This window comes from Protopterus annectens, chromosome 1.part1, assembly GCF_019279795.1.
Source record: "Protopterus annectens isolate FY-2018-M chromosome 1.part1, PAN1.0, whole genome shotgun sequence".
Classification (NCBI taxonomy): Eukaryota; Metazoa; Chordata; order Ceratodontiformes; family Protopteridae; genus Protopterus; species Protopterus annectens.
The window spans coordinates 1,887,702,875-1,887,720,794 of record NC_056726.1 but is presented as its reverse complement, the minus strand read 5'-3'; positions in this window follow the sequence as shown (position 1 = coordinate 1,887,720,794).

Here is a 17,920-nt window from a genome sequence, read left to right as displayed (position 1 = left end):
CACAGACAGTATCGGGTACCAAGCCAGACTGGGTACTATCATCAGAGGCAGAGGGATGTCGACTGGACCCATGTCCCTGCTGGGACTGGCCAGATCCATGTGCACGTGGTCGTCTAGGACTGTTTATTGACAGCCTAGCCCCAACATTGCTGGGGCTGGTACTGCCACTAAGGGAGCGGCTGGGACTTGTGTGTCATCCGCGATGAGTGCCAGCTGATGATGTTGCTGGCATACATCCATGTCTACGTCTCAGCCATCCTGCACTGTCCTGGCACATGGATATTACATTGCGGAGGACATCTAGTGTTTGCCCCCAACATCTATCAATGACCTCGGTGTAATTACGGATGGCACCGGCAAGATCACGGATACTGTCATTGATAGTGGTGTTGTGAGCCCTCTGCTCCCTTAGTCCCTGCCTGGTGTATCGTTCCATAAGTGCCTGTACCTGAATTACAGACCGGAACATAGCCGAGGTTGTGAGACCTGTGGGGGCATGTCTGTCAGGGGCATTATGACCAGCAGTGCTCCTACGAGCACCCCTGGGCATATGCCTATGTGGTACCATTCCAGGTGTCTGTGTATGGCTGCTGTGTGGGATTGCATCTGCCATAGATTCCACACTATCCTGGTCGATGCCTACTGTATGCTGTTTCTCCGCTAAGGCCAGTGGTGTTGAGGGATGTATTGGCAGTATGAATGTGCACATAGATGGGGTGGACAGCTGTGTATTGTCGATTGGCTGACCAACGACAAACCCTGACAAACCTGCCTGTGCCACTACACATGTTTCATCATGCCCACTATTTGTGGCAGTGATCTCAATGTCCCTGCTGCACTCATCCAATACCTCAGCACCTGGGAGAGGAAGACAGGAAACACACTTCACAATCTGTACAGGATGTTAGTGCACATGCACACATGCACACATGAACACATGCACACATGCACACATGCACACATCAACACATGCACACATGAACACCTGGACACATGCACACATGAACATATGAACACGTGCACACATGAACACATGAACGCATGCACACATGAACATACGAACACATGCACACATGCACACATGCACACATGAACACATGCACACATGCACACACACACTATGATGGTGCAGTACAGTATCACAAGCCAAAGAGTCCTATCACATGTGTCAGCATGCAGGATGTGTGTTGCTCAACATCATGCAAGTGTGAGTGTGGAGATTCCTTGTTGGTAACAGTATACATGGTTTTGATGCATGTGTGTTGTTCAATGATTGGCCTCACCTTGGAACACAACATGTACATGGACACAACATTGCTTTGCAAGTCTGGAATGCTTTCCAATGTCCTGTGCACCATCACTCATAGGTATACATACCATGGCTAGATGCACACAACTGTCAGGTGTATATCAATGAATGCTATGTGTGGTACTGTAGTTACTGTAACTGGATGTAGTGTAGTACCATGAGCCATCATCAGGCAGCATCATGTGGTCACTCAAGGCCACTAATGTATGTCACACTGGCAACTATCTTGCTGTACCTGACCTGCACCGCTTTGGCTACATTAACCATTTCACAGCCAGTTGTTTCATGGGTATGTAAGGTGTTCAATAGGGAGCATTGCCTCACATGAATATGTTGTGTGTTGAAGTGTGTCACACCACCCCATGATAGTCCTCTACCCCCAGGTATAGTATGTGTGCTGTGTTGTTGACATTTGGGATACTGGAGTATGACCTTACAGCAGGTGTCTACATATGCCATGTGTATCAAATTAACACTAACTGCATATGACAAAGTGGTGTATGTTGTGTGCATGTGTATTGACTCTGCCTATACAATGGCCACTACAGTGTACCACAATTGGTTGGGATGCTCTGTGTATTGCATGTGTTTGAGGTGGATACTCATGTTACTGGGATGTGCATAGGCACACAGGGAACATGCAGAGCATGCATTATGTGTAGGTGTTTTACATGTGTATATGGCCTACAAGTCTCCTATGACATGCACATGTTATATGCTATATTAAATGTAGAACACTCACCAGCATGGGTGTGCTGTCTTGCTATTACACCAGAGGGACCTAGAAGGATATGAGACAGTTTGTCAGTGTCAACAACTATGGCATTGCTGCTGCGTGTTTGCAATTCCACAGTAGTACAAGAGGTGACAGTCACAGGCATACAAATTATGTTCCTAATTATTACTATTGCGTGTCACCAGGCTCCACATCTTCTGAATACACAGTACATATCTAGTACATGCATGTTCTAACAATTGATCTAAAAGTAGTCTACGGATATGCCATGTTACCTGCACGCTCTGTATCTACGTGCTGGGTGACTCCGGCCTTCATGATGACTCATGTCTGTTGTACTGGTTGGCCAGGAGCCACCACGCTGCAGAGCAGCTCTTCCACTCCGGTGAGGGGGAGAAGTGTTGATGCACCACCACCTGTGGCAAGCTGTTGTCTGTGGATATCGGAGGCATGCTGCTGGACATGTCTGATTAAATCACTGCAGTGATGGCGTACCTGCTCATAAGTCCAGTTATGCATTCCTACATCATTCACCCGACGGACAACATCCTGCCACAGTGCAGTGCATCCATGCTGGTCCTGGCTAGATCTGGAGAACAGCAAGTTGTAATGCTGTACCAGGGCATCAAAGATTACCTCCGCCTCCTCAGGGGAATAGGCCAACTTCCTGTTGTGAGACATATTCCTGTAAGACAATAAAACAGTTATTGTGAGCAGGTCATGTGGCACACTTAACATGCTAAAATACACACATCAATGAAATGCCATGTATAGTAACCTATTGGCTGTCAGTAGATACACATCTTTAATACCACATAGGACTGCTCAGCCCACAACTGCCTGACAGTGCCTAGCACATACTATATTCCCAAACATGTTCTGCACAGCAACAAAGTTGGACCAGTATGTAAGGATATAAAACAGTACATGGCACACTCTATGTGACACAATGCACCACCTAGCCACAGGGGTTGTATATGAAGCTAATGCATGCAGACATTTGTCATCCATTGAAATGAATGTTAAGTACGGTGTAAGTACTATCAGTACACCACGCTACTTGTTTATAGAAAATCCCTCAGTAACAAATGTGCACATTCATTACTATAGGTGGCATACTGCTGTAATACACTACACATGTCACTAGATATGCACATATATCTTGTGACACGCATACCACCAAGGCCATGTCACAGGCATACCCACACACACATCAGACATACCTTCAGGACACAAAGGTATGGCAACCCAGATCAGTTCTACCTGTGTAAAGTACAGTACTGTGTGTCAGCACCTACAAAACCACATGCCTGAGGTTTGTAATATGTGAGGACTACAGGTAACAAACAAAACAGTGGGTCCAAGAAATGTGGATATAAACCATACTGTGATATTTAGGCCTACAGCTTCAGGTATTACTACTGTTCATACAGGATTTGTATTCACTAGTGTTAACAATCAATAAGCATACATGTACTGCTTAAGCCTACAATGGCTCACTCTGGTCAACATCATGGGACTACAACACACAGTATGCCTTACTGCTTTTCCTGCCTAGCAATAGCATACATATCCTTTGCTGGGATTTGAGCTACAACACTACATACCATGATATACACAGTTTCCCACTAGGCTATCACACATATACACAACTTTGACACATTCGCCTACACATTCACCATCACACCTAGTCAGCCTCACATAGCTAGTCATGCAACAAGTACATGTGTGCATGTATCGGGTCCTAGGTTGCTAATAGGCTAGTATCCATAGGGCCTATGGAAACCTAGCCATATGGTACCTTGCCCTTCAACACCCATGTAATGTAGGTTCATGTGCCCCTATCATGCAGAGCCACAGTGGTGACTCCCGGATCGTGTTCCTATCTCACACACACTCATCATGTTTAGTCATGACAACTGCTAATGAGGACCTTCATTTGCTATTGATAGGTGGTTATTTACAGAGTATGGTATGTGTCTGTGATGATAATGTACCTCTCCAGCATGTTCTGCTTTTTCACGTTACAGGGTTTAGATTTGTACAGTGTGTAGCTTGTATGGCGTTTATTCTGTATATATATATATATATATATATATATATATATATATATATATATATATATATATATATGGAGCATGTCCAACACCTGTGGGTTTGGCATAGCTTTGTATGTTAGGCAGAAGTTGCCTCTGGGTAGTCGGTATGTGACACAGTGTAGCTGTGGTTTTGTATGACAGTCTGCATACAGCATCTGTTTGAGTCTGGTATTACTCTTTGTGAGGTATGTGTCTGGCGTCTACTGTCACTGTGGATGTCTTCTGAGGTACATACTGACAAGGCCAATGTACTCTATGATGGGTGTTATGACTGATGAGTACAGTGGAACACTGACCTCTTTTTCCATGGATGACACACCTTTTCTGATGACATGTAGACTGTACTCAGTTTAAATGACTAGTGTGGCACTGTGATTATCAATAGGGACACTACTGTCCATCTTTGTCCCGTAGTCTGTCATCACACTTTCGGTGTTAAGTAGACTACCACCTATGTGGTAGTTCATGGGTACAGGGCTTTTAACAAGAGGGATGGCAATATGTTTACAACACTGAGCTTGGGCGTACATATGAACATACATTGGTGTACATATAGATATACATATAGGCACATATACAGTCCACCTTTCATGGTGGGAATATCAATTATGCAAAGGTTGAGAGGGATGCAGTTATGTAATGATATTGCACAGTCTTATGCAGAATGCATGGAAGGTAGTCTCAGCCCATGTAACTTTAGCAGGACCCCCTATCTGGAAGACTAAAACCTGAGGAATCATACCCATGGCATTTAAACGCCACATGTCATATGCCAGCACTGTATGCTGTCTTGTTTGCCACACACTACCACCTACATATAAAAATGCACATAACAATCTGCAACAACATATCATTGTCCACCCTTCTAAAACAGTTGCAGTATGTCCCTTGCTCTATGCACATGTTCAGATGCTAATATATCAGACACATACATATCTCCCCATATGTGTGTGCCATAAACACACAGGGTCCACACTGTTGTAAGTCCATACACCTCAGGGATGACCTGTTGGGCCTTGCTTCCACATGGACAGTTGTCACATGCGTGCATACAGTAATAGTACAGGGAGTATATATAGCTGCAAATGCTAACATTACTTTACTAGCCTGGTACAGCAGTTGCCAATGCTAAGCTACAAATTATGTTACTATCATGCATCTCATACTCTGTCACATCAAAGTTTATATAGGTGTTTGCACTGCTCCCCCAAACTACCATTATACACAGTACTGTACAGACCATAGGTAACATGTTCAGATGTTCAACATATAATTCTGAGATACATATGTCACAGTTGTGTCCCACTGCACACAGCTACATAATAATTTGTCCATGGTAGTGGTTATGCATGGCATCACTGCATACATATCTACTGCTGCCACTTATGCATGTTTCTGAGTATGTACAGTACTATTTATAAACATCTACTACTTGCCGGTAACTACAAATCTGTTACATACCTCTTACTCACTGTCAGGTCCATCTGTGTATTGCTTTCAAGGTTTTTTTTTTATTAAGTAAAGTTTTTTACTTATTTGTTCTTATCGCTTATTAATTAAGTTTTTTTTTTCTTAATTAATATATTCCGGTTTTAGAAAGTAAATATAATATTTACTTAAGTAAGGTTTCTTTATTCAGTTATAGGGTTTGTCAGTAGATGCTGACATGTGCAATGTGATTGCATGTGGGGATAGCAAGTACAATCTGCTTTTATAGTTATCTGGGCATGTGCATGTGATGTCCTCTGCACCAATTGGTGCCCAGCATTTGGTAGATGCGTACAGCCTGCTGTGTGGTAATTGCAGTACTCACTGTCATAAAAACCCAATGCTATAAATTGCTAAGGTATGTAGGTGTAGCTCTTTCAGATTTCCAGAGTGGGGCCCATGCTTGTTTGCTTTGGACACTGCCGTGTAAGTCAGAAGGTTGGTATACTTCTTATATCTGAAGCTAGAGGTGTTGACAGTGATGTACATGTTGTACTCAGTCCTGACTGTTTCCACTTGCAGTACAGAGCTATCAGTGTAGAGTTTAACTCACCCCTACTAATGCTTACACAACCATTTATGTGACTATGTAGTTTATTTTCTACTCATATAATTGACTGCCATACAAACATAGTTATTGAGAAGTATTAATTTGGCACATGAACTGTTTGTGAAGTGTTATACTGTGAATATTAATGTACTCACATCTGCAGGGTTTGTGGTTTTATTGTTGACATTAGCACAGGGTTTACAGGACAACTGCACAATTCCAGTACTGTGTATGCCTACTTGCATCCTTGGTAGACCCTAAACACACAAGTGTATTTAAAGTGTGTGGGGGGGGGGAGGTTGCTGACATACAGAGAGCATTATGTATTATTGTGTGAATGTTATCTTACTGGACTTAAAGGATTGGAGTGTACCTGTTGGTTTATCAAGGCAGCTGGTCTATCTGCATAGTTCCCAACTGTGAACCTATCCAGATGGTAGTCAAATGTTACACTGTTATTCTTTGTCTGTGCAACCCACATGTGTTTTCCTCACTAGTACAATGGCATTGATATAGTCTATGGCTACCAGTACATGGCTACATCCTTTGGTATTTCTGTGCTGTACTCCTACATAAGGTTATGGTTGTGGAAGTCCTAGCACAGCTTTTTACACGTTGTGTAACAGCAGGATAGCTGCTATGCCTGTGTGTTTGTGCCTCTGCCAGGCCTATGAAACACTCAGATACATCTTTGCATGGAGTCAGGGATAGGTAGTTAAATGTGAAATACACCTTACACATAATAGAGACAGCAAACGTCTAGACTTGTGTGAAGCAGTGCATATGGATAAGTACTGCTTTTATGAAGTACAAGCAGTGTCTACTGTTATTATTGTCAGTATCCATTGTGTAATACCCCACCTTTCTGACTGACATCAGTACTTTTCAGAGGGATTCAGAGGGACACGGCCTAAATATGTGTCACCATCAGGGACGTCCCTGTAAAGTAGTCAAAGTTGGGTAGTATGGCCTCTGCCCTAATCATATTTGCCACTGTTTGTCATGCTATGATACTGTGTGGGGGTTGTAAAGTGCCTCTGTAACTTTATTTGCTGCTAGAATGGCTGCTTCTCATTATCACACTCATGTAATGCATTTCTCAACAACTGCTGGTAAAGATCCACAAAACAAGCTTCTTGTTATGGCCTACTTATTTTTCATTTACATTCAGTCATTGAAATGCATGATATATTTATTTGAGCACCAGGTTATTGTTTATCTGCTGTGGCTTAGTAGTAATTCATGCAGTCTATTGTGCCAATGGTCTGGGGTTCAAGACTGGCAGAGGTATTTTATTTTGTTGCTGAGCAGAACAAGGGCACTTTTAAGCAGTTGTAAGTGGGTTTGCGTGGGTTTGTATGACACTTAGCGATGCTTGGCTAAGTGCACACATGCGCACACTCGCTTAAACCCGCTTACTACTGCTTAAAAGTGCTTACTCCCGCTAACCCCCATGCTAATTTCTTTTAAAGAAAAGAAAATGAGGAGATAGGAAAGTGGTGAAAAATGGGGCACAAAGAGGGTAAGACAGTAGGAAAACAAGCTCGGGATGTGCAGGATGGGTGTAGGGAAGGTCCATAGCTGCCCATTTCTTTACCAGCAACAGCTGTGCATATGCAAAAAATTTGGAGTAAAATTTGAAACCTTTCACCCTGGGAGAGGGGTGAGGACAACAAAGTATGTTGTGCTGCCAATTATAATTATCAGTTTACATGTCCAGCGGACATGTGTGCGAAATGGGCAGCTATGTATGGGGTGTAATCTTTTTGTGGGTACAGATTGCCCTTTTTTTTTTTTTTTTTTCAAGTGAGAGTTGAAAGTGAGGTAGAGGAAGTAGGTATGTTTGGAGAGGTAGGTTGGGGAGGTAAACAGACAAGATAAACAAGACGCATACAGGGGCAGTGTATGACACATGTGGTGGGTGAACACATTTAATGGGGATGGATGTTTGGAAATCGCAAGCCCATGAGCCCACAGATGGTAACAGTGGAACTGTGATCCCCACCCATGGGCAGTCACCACTGCACCTTCACAGCCTCGAGGGTGGCTGTGCTTGGGGCTGCGTAGGATGGGCAGCCTCACCCATGAGACGCACCTCTCTCGCCTCGAGCTGGCATAGGGGATCAGCAACTGAACACTGGATTTCCCTACGCACCACAGCCCGAACCCTTCGAAGGGTGACAGGTGGCCCTTCTCCGCCCATGCTTGCATGGGGGGGAGGAGCCCCATCCCCTGCAGTGCTTCCACCTAAAGGTGGCACAGGACCAACTGAGGAGAGGAGCCCGGGCTGGGCACCGGACCTGCTGGTGCCAGGTGCACTCGCCAGCTAAGGAAGGACAGGTGGGTCTGCTGGGACTGGCCTTCCCATACATTCTGTGATTAGGTGTGTTTAATTAAAACATAAACAACAGCATTCCAGATTAGTTGTAACAGCATGCAGTAATATTCCCATTAACCAAACACACCAAGGTTCCAACAGTTGAACAGCAAGCATAACACATGCATATATTGAATGACAGTGGACATTCCAACAGCATGCAGGGATGGTTGGTAGCAACAAGCCACCATGATTGTGGTGTTTGAACAGGGCACATGCATCAAAGTGAATGCAGATATTTATAGAACAATAGGACATATGTCCCAACAGATGTTTGGGATTACACATACCCATTGAGGTGTGGAATTGCATGGTTTATGCACATACAGTAGGGTGTAGAAAGAAACCTCAATTAACATCTTATAAGTACTTTTAGTCTATACTACATTTTTAGTGACTGCAAGTGTATATCCCCTACATGTATTATTACACTCGCCAACATGCATTAGGTTGTGTAATGGGTTTGGCTAGTTCATTATACACCTGACCTATATCTGACGTACTAACTGTCCAAGATGCAGATGTTACTGCTACATATTTCTTGATTTTATTTATATTTCTTTATCTACATATCTGGATGTGTTTACATGACATTTTCAGTTGAATTTGTACAGAACCCTGCATTTCTTGAAGCACACTCACATTTCTGGGGAACAAATTAACATGCTACTCGTGTGCCAGATTTACTTATGCATGCCAGCCAGTAACTGACTGTTGAGGACTGTATATATGCTTCACAGCTACTATCACTTCCATCACCTACTTTAGATGGGACTGTCCAACTCTGGGTTGCCAGCACTTATTAAAACAGTACTATTTGTATAATGCAAGGGTACAACAACATTTCAAAGTAAGTGGCACAGACACACTCCAGGTTTTATACCTTTACTAATTACATTACACACTTTTCCACAGGCTCGCTCCTTTATGTGATATAACAGTGCATATGGAAGACATATTCAAGACATATTATACCTTTATTAATAGGTTAGAACACTCTTTTTCAGGCTTGCCCACTTATTTTATAGAACAGTACCTGCAGAGATATTATTCCGGATATATTTTACCTTTCTTAATGGGTTACTACATTCTTTTTCTGGCTCTCTGACTTTTTTATATGACAGTACATGCAGAGGACTTATTCAGGGCATTTTATGGCTGTATTATTGGACTACAACACTTTCTTTCCTGCTCTCTCCCCTATTTTATATAACAAATACATGCAGAATAATCACTAACCTGCCTGATGGCGCAGCCTTAGCAGCCTATTTGCATAGGCTTGCTGATTTACAGCACGGTCACATGTAGCTGTGAAGTAAATGAAGGGATATTGAGACATACCTATCCATTATACAGAATCAATTATCAATTATTACATACTGCATTCCATGGCTACCTACTCAGTTGTGGGGCATCTTGCATCCCATGGGCCTCCTGTATCCATTGGTTCAGTAGGTCCTGCTTCCATCTCTTCAGGTCTGCATGGTGGTGGCAGATCTGCTCAATAGTCCGAGGAATGCCTGTGACACTGGTGAGGTCATGAGCTAACCAGTTCCAAGCCTCTGCCTTGTACTCCGTCCCTTGGAACTGGTCCTGCAGGACTCTTGACTCATGATGGTGGACAAGGAGCCAAACCATGTATTTTGACTCCTCGATGCCCCAACATTGCACTCAGAAGTGTGTACCCTCTCCAGCATCAGCCATTCTAACTGCAGATGTGAGCTACAATCAGTTATGGCGAGTATTTCTGCCTATGGGGCTTAAATATGCCACATTTCCCGCACTTTTTTGTGATTGGCCATTTTTGAAAATTCTCGGCTTACTGCAGACCTGCTTAGTAATGGTTAATCTACCATTTCTAAGTATATGTATGTTAACAGTGGCTGTTTCTCCTAAGCTGTCATGGCTTAGTGGTTCAGTACTTTGATTATGGTGCACAGAGTCCTGGGTTCGAACCTTGTCATTCATTTTATTTTAATACTGTCCAGACAGGCTAAGGGGTTTGGCTGTGTTTAAGCAACTTTGTTCTACATTGCTCCACGTTGCCCTACGGTGCGCTGGTTGGCATGGTGCGCACGTCCGCGCAAACTGATTGCACTGGATAAAGCACTATTTAACTATGGGCACCTCTGTTGCACTGGGTAAAGCGCTATTTAACTATGGGCACCTCTATTGTGCTGGGTAAAGTGATATTTAACTATGGGCAACTCTATAGCGCTGGGTAAAGCGCTGCTGAACTACAGGCACCTATAGTGCGCTGGGTAAAGCTCTGCTTAACTGCGGGCAATTATATATCAGGATCCTTTAAAAATATATATTTTGTTCACTGATACATAGGCCATTTCACTGCTTTTTAGTAATATTTTAATCGTATATGTCAGGTATTATTTCATATACTGATTTAAAGCATAAATAGAAAGTGGAGTGGTGGGACTCGAACCGTGAATGCCTCCTCTTTGTGCGAATGCTCTACCATTATGCTGTTGCTATTTGGTATAATGTGCATAAACATTCTTTCTTATGCTCTTCCATGTCGGGATTGCTAACTGCAGCTAAGCAATGGGCACACCCAGGGACACACACGCAAATACAGGCAGTTATTTCGGGAATTACAAAAAATAAAATTAATGTTTTACTTTTTATAACTGTGATGGGTGTTTATAATGTCAGGGAGTGTGGTGTTGTGTGCATGGACATTTGAGCGGACTCACTCTTCTGTGTTTTCATTTTGCTTTTTGGACCCTTGCAGGGGAGTGGACATTTAGACAGTCGGACATGCCCCCTGCTTACCTGCACGGTCCGTGTTAGACTTGCTGTTGGGTCAGCATGCCCTTATCAATATTCATGGCATCCTGACATCATACCATTCAACTGCAGCCTCCAAGTAAGACTTATTTAGTCTTACACAGAGGATTTGTGAATCCAGGGGAAATGTGTGGGTGAGGTAGTGTGGGCAAGATGATCTTCAATTTGTGTTGGTACACATAAATACAATCAAACTACCTGTGTTAGCACTATATTCTTAAATCTTTGACAGGTATTATCATGCATGGTAGAGTAGTTAGTTCACTGTTGTTACCCCCAGTCATAAGAATGGCCTCTGCCAGGAGTTGCACTGCTAGTTCCATAGCCCTGGTTAAAATTTGGGGTGTTAACTAACTATGAATGATGTCTGCTGAAACAGTTGTCATCAAGAAAATGCTCAGGATGATGAACTTGTGGTCTGCCATGACTGGGTGTGGACCCCTCAACCACTGATGGAACAGTAGAATTACTGCAACTACAGGAGTGGGATCAGCTAACAGCTAACAATGTAGCAGCTCTCTGGCTATGTGGATGCTGACCCTTCACAAGCAGATATTCCATTACAGATTCTGCCTTATCCAGTGTGTTATCCATCCTGTCCAAGGAGTTCAGGCAGCCTCACATGTCAGAATACATAGCATGCAGTACTCAGACTATTTCTTCTGAAGTCACCTGGTGGAATGTGCCTGTGCCTCCATGATAGCCCCACATATATGTTGCTAGGCACCTACTGACACACCAACATCAAGAGTAGTGCAGACAGCTTAACTCCTACAAGCACCTATACCAACAACCCAATGTGTTGCTTCACCCATATAATGGTTATGGGATAATCAGGCATCTCTGCAGCTGGAGTAGCTAGACTACCCTTATCAACTGTGTCAATAAGGGTAGCCACACTACCCTTACCAACTGTGTCACCCTCAGTCTTTCCTATGTTAGAGGACTCTGTGTCATGGGTAGTATACATAGGCATACTGACTACATCTGAAATACAGGTAGGGGATGTGGGAGCCACAACCTCAGTATAAGACTGATTCTCTGCACCCCACACTGTGTCTCTAAATCACCACCATTATCTTCAGAGGCCAGGCCAACTATGATATCAGATGGTAGGAGTTCCACAGTGCCGGTGGCATGATCACCCATGATAACAAGTAATTACAAAACTGGAAACCAGAAGAACACTTTGGAAAAACAAATAACAGGTGTAGCACCAACACGAAACACCGATGTCACAAAAAAGAGATTTATTTAGTGCTTTAGTCAGAGTAACACAGCTGACTTCCTCAGAATGAATTAAACACAATTTTAAATCATTATATATCATTTTAAACACTATGTGTGACTTCTAGCATCAATAAAACCTTTAATAAAAATGACATAATTCAAAAAAACACATGTCCTTTAAATTCGATAGCAAATTAAAAACACATACCATAACTAAGTAATGAAAATAATGAATACAAAAGTAAAAACATCCCCCCAAAACATAGGCATAAAAAAGGTTTTATGTCATAATATGAAAGAACGTAATTTTAAATAACTAGCTATACTAATACTGTCGTTAAGACCAGGGGGTACTTGGGTATTGAGTCTAACTTGTCAGCATAACTCTTTAAACTCTAGCAAGTCAGCCCAAGCACCATCCCAAGAGTCTTTATTTACCCCTTCTACAACTACAAATTTGAAATCATGTGTTGGAAACTTTTCCACATGGCATTATTAGTATTCAAATTTCTTAAATCCCTAACATGCTTGTATATCCTTTCTTTCCCCCTCCTTTTTGTTTTGCCTATATAAAAACTGTTACACTCTAAACATAGGGTGGCATGTACCATGCCAACTGAATTGCAAGTAAAAATAACATTAGATCTGATAATGGTGTGATTAATTTTAACCTTGTCAGTGTTAAGAATAAAATTACACTGGGAACAAAACCTGCATTTCTTATTACCTGTTCTACAACTGTCAACGCTGGAATTTCACTCATTTCCAGCACATTTTTAAGGGTAAAACCTCTTTTGAACACTATACAAGGTTTAACCCCCCCCCACCTTTTCCAATATACCTTCCTGCCGACAAAATATTTGCCAGTTGTTTGACAAGAAGTTGTAAATGTGAAGGTGATCAACAGAATACCTGGTAACAAAAGAACAAATATAATCATTGTGGTTGTTACTCACGAAAGTAGGTGGATCCTTGCCCAGGTTCACCATTAAGTTGTTAAGTAAAGGCAAAATGATGCCAAATGACCTCTTACAACAGACCTCATTGTTGACTTTGTTCACCAATTCTGGTGGGTAGTCCCTAGCCCTAAACATTTCTTTAAGAACTTCACATTGCTCTTGAAAATCAACATCATTAGTTACCATCCATGCAATCCTAACAAACTAGCCTTTAACAATGCCTATCTTAACATGTTCAGTGTGGCTTCTACAATAATGTAAGAGGCTGTTACAGTATGTTGGCTTTCTATATAGGTCACTAACATATTGCTGTCTAGTAAAATCTTTCTTAATATATACGTTCAAATAGTTGATGACTTCGTAGTTGTAGGTGTATGTAAATTTCAAAACATCAGTCAAATCATTAATAAAAATCTAAAAATTCTACAATGTCACTACAATCTCCAATCCAAATAAAAAACAAATCATCTGTATAACAGAAATACAGCTTCCACTTGTTCCTAAATGGGGAAGGGAATAGAAACTTCTTTTCCCACATTAACATAATAATGTTAGCAAAGATGGGGGCACAGGTGGCCCCCAAAGCTACGCCTGATTTCTGTAGGAAATACTCCCCTTCAAAAAAAAAAAAAAAAACTTGTTTTTTAAAACAATTTCTATGAAAATGATCAAAACTGCTACCTAATCAGTACTGAAGGAATGAGTACTGTAAAAAAAACTCCTCAAACCATTCTATCCCCAATGCATGAGGGATCACATTAAATAAATTGACAACATTTACAGTAAAAAAATGGCTCATTCATCCAACTCCAAGTTGTTTAATTTTTTCAAAAAATGCCATGAGTCAACACAAATGTGACTCTCATCCTTCAATATATCCTTAAAAACAAAATCTATGTATTTACCCAAGGCATGTATTTTGGAGCCTCATGCACTGACTATTGGTCTCAAAGGGGGGTTATGCTTGTCTTTGTGTATCTTTGGAATACAGGAAGATACTTGGTACTCTGCGGTACTTGGTAAAAATAAATTCAATAATGTCATGCCCTAACTGACCTTGTTCTTGCATATCTTTTAGGACCAGCTCTATTTTACGATAAGATATGTTTGCAAAATGTAAATACACTTCTTCATACTGTGACCCATCCAACAAAAAAAACCTTCATTCTGTTAATATAGTCATGTTTGGACATTATGAGAACCCTGCCCCCCTTGTCAGGCTTCATCACACGTATTGTTTTGTCTTTACATTATTTCACCAACAAGTTCCTTTTGTTTACAGACAAGTTGTCTACAAACCCCTCTAGATTAGAACTAATTAAAGCCCTAAAATCAAATTCACACATTTTTTCGAAAAACAACAGGCAGTTAACAGGTGGATTAAACAAGCTTCTTTCACATAAATCATTGTAGCTATCACTACACAATACATTGTTAAACAGGAACTTAAAATTCAGGTTCCTAACAAATATTTTCAAATCCAGTATGAGTTCAATAATATTCGAATGCTTGGCAGGTACAAAATTAAACCCCTTACTAAAAAAGTCTGAAACTGTTGAACTGAAAATTTGTAAAGAAAAGTTATAAACAACAAAGTCACCTTTTTTGTTAGAAATGCAAGTTGGGTAATCTGTGGAAGTTACCAAGAAATCCACTTCCAATGTTTCCTGGTTGCCAGGGCTTAATTCTGCCTGAATGTTTGCCTCTTCGGTGCCTGATGTTGCTGCTGCTAATATCCCGAATGCCTGTAGTTCCTTTGAGTTCTGTAGTTGACCTGACGACTCTGGTTGCTGATCCTCTACAACCTTCTTGGGGGATCCTGCCCTAAAGGGACCCAATTGGCTGGTTCATATGTTGATTCTCCTGCTTCTCCTAAGGCCTTATTGGTTAATCAGAGCTGTGAGGGGTGTGATGAAGAATTGGTCGGTGGTTTACGGTATGCAAGCCCTGAAGCATAAGCCTTCTTTTCCCTTTCCAATTTTTTCTCTTTCTTGACCTTTACATCACCTGCTAGTTTATCAACCTTTTCAAACACCCTTCTATAAGCTGGAATAAAACTGTTAAAGAACAGGTCATCACGTATGACCCTATCCCGTTCAGTAAGTTCACGTTGCAGTGTCAATAGTTTGCACATTGCATTTGATAAGAATGTCCATCAGCTCACACCCTTGCCTAGCAAACAAATTAATCAGTTCATGATGTAACAATGAATACACAATAAGGCCAGTAGGGTATTTCCAATGTCTTAGCCCTTTAGGTACAAACTTGCCCTTAATACAATCAACAAAATAAGCATTCTCAAGTTATAGTTTCCTGCACCTGAGTAGTTTATTTCCAAACAGTAACAAGGACTGATTAAAAGTCCATGATTCCTGGGCTATATTATCATTGAAGGATAAGTATCTATTAAGCTGAGTCTGTATGTTAAAGTCGTTCTTGTAATTAAAAACAAAATGAGAACCACTATGAGACTGAAGGTTACCAATAATCTCTGTAGCTGAGTTGGAAACTTCATGTTGTCTTGGGAGGATACTTCCAAACTAAGAGATATCTGAGTGGTGAATCCCTCAACTGTTGTTGGAACCCAACACTTGCTGTGATAACTGCTGTATGAGTTGGGTTAAAAGCCCAATATTTTTGACTGGGTCATCTAAGGTAACAGTACATGGTAGAAACTCCATCCTGTAGTTTGGTACAAAAACTAACACCACAAAATTGAGAACCAGAAGAACACTTTGGAAAAACCAAATAACAGGTGTAGCACCAACACGAAACACTGATGTCATGCAAAAGAGATTTATTTTGCACTTTCATCAGAGTATAAGAGTTGACTTCCTCAGAATGACTTAAAAACCACTTTAAATCATTATATATCATTTTTAAACACTGCATATGACTTCTAGAGCCAAAAAAATATTTAGTAAAAATGATATCATTCAAAAAACACATGCCCTTGAAATTCTATAGCAAATTAAGAAAACATATAATAATTAAAATAAATGACAGCAACAAATAATTCTATTCAATTTTCATGAAATTCATAATGAATACAAAAGTAAAAAAATCCCAAAAATATGCATAAAAAAGGTTTTATGTGAGGCACCTACTGATACACCAACATCAGGAGTAGGGCAGACAGCATAACTCCTACAAGCACCTCTACCAGCACCCCAATGGGGTACTTCACCCACATAATGGTTATGGGATAATCAGGCATCTCTGCAGCTGGAGTAGCCACATTACCCTTATCAGCTGTTTCAATAAGGGTAGGCACACTACCCTTACCAACTGTGTCACCCTCAGAATTTCCTATGTTAGAGGACTCTGTGTCATGGGTATGCATAGGCATACTGACTGCGTCTGAAATATGGGTAGGGGGTGTGGGAGCCACAACCTCAGTATAAGACTGATTCTCTGCACCCCACACTGTGTCTCTTCATCACTGCCATTATAATCAGAGGCCATACCCACTATGATATCAAATGGTAGGAGTTCCACAGTGCCGGTGGCAGGATCACCCATGATAACAAGTAATTAAACAACAAAGAGAGAGAAAACATAATTTAACAAAGCTAGATGTACAGTAATAAGGAGAAACAATAACCTACCATGCACAAGTGGTCATGCAAAATCAGTACCAGGTGTGATTATACAGGAGAAATAGAGATGAACAATAAATAAGTATCACAATGTAAATTACACAATAACCTTACAACAATCCACTTTACAACTGTTCATTAAGAAACATCTTATCCAAAAATCTTCTCTCCAGTATCCTCCGCCTCCACCTCTCTCTCTTTTAGTATCCCTTCTTCCACTCATCTCATTCTCTTTATATATATATATATAGAGAGAGAGAGAGAGAAAGAGAAAGAAAGAGAGAGAAGTATAACATATAAAAATATATAAAAGAGAAATGATTTAGTTTATGGCATACCTAGAAGTTCAGCAGTAGACACTCTTTGGTTGTACTCTACCTCAGCACCCACATCAATTACTCTATGGTAACCCCTTGAAGAGCTGTCTGGATCTCTGACAGTGGACAGGAACACCTCTTTCTCAGTCAGTGGTGGTTCGGTAACATGACCCTCATCAGTAGCCATCTATTCTCAGACAATTGCAGCTTGTCTATGTTTCAAATTTGTTATTATGGCACTGGCAAGATTATCTTTTTGGTAGTTGAGCCCATGTCCTCCAACAGCATTGATATAATTGACCATCTGCTCCAAGATACCATCCCAGGAGGACTTGACAGTTCTTTCCCTCTCTAACAGGAGTGGGTCATGTCACTGTAGTACCTGTATGATGACTTCATTCTCTATATCTATGTATGCTGGTTCATGGGGACCAGATGTCTTGGGCACCAC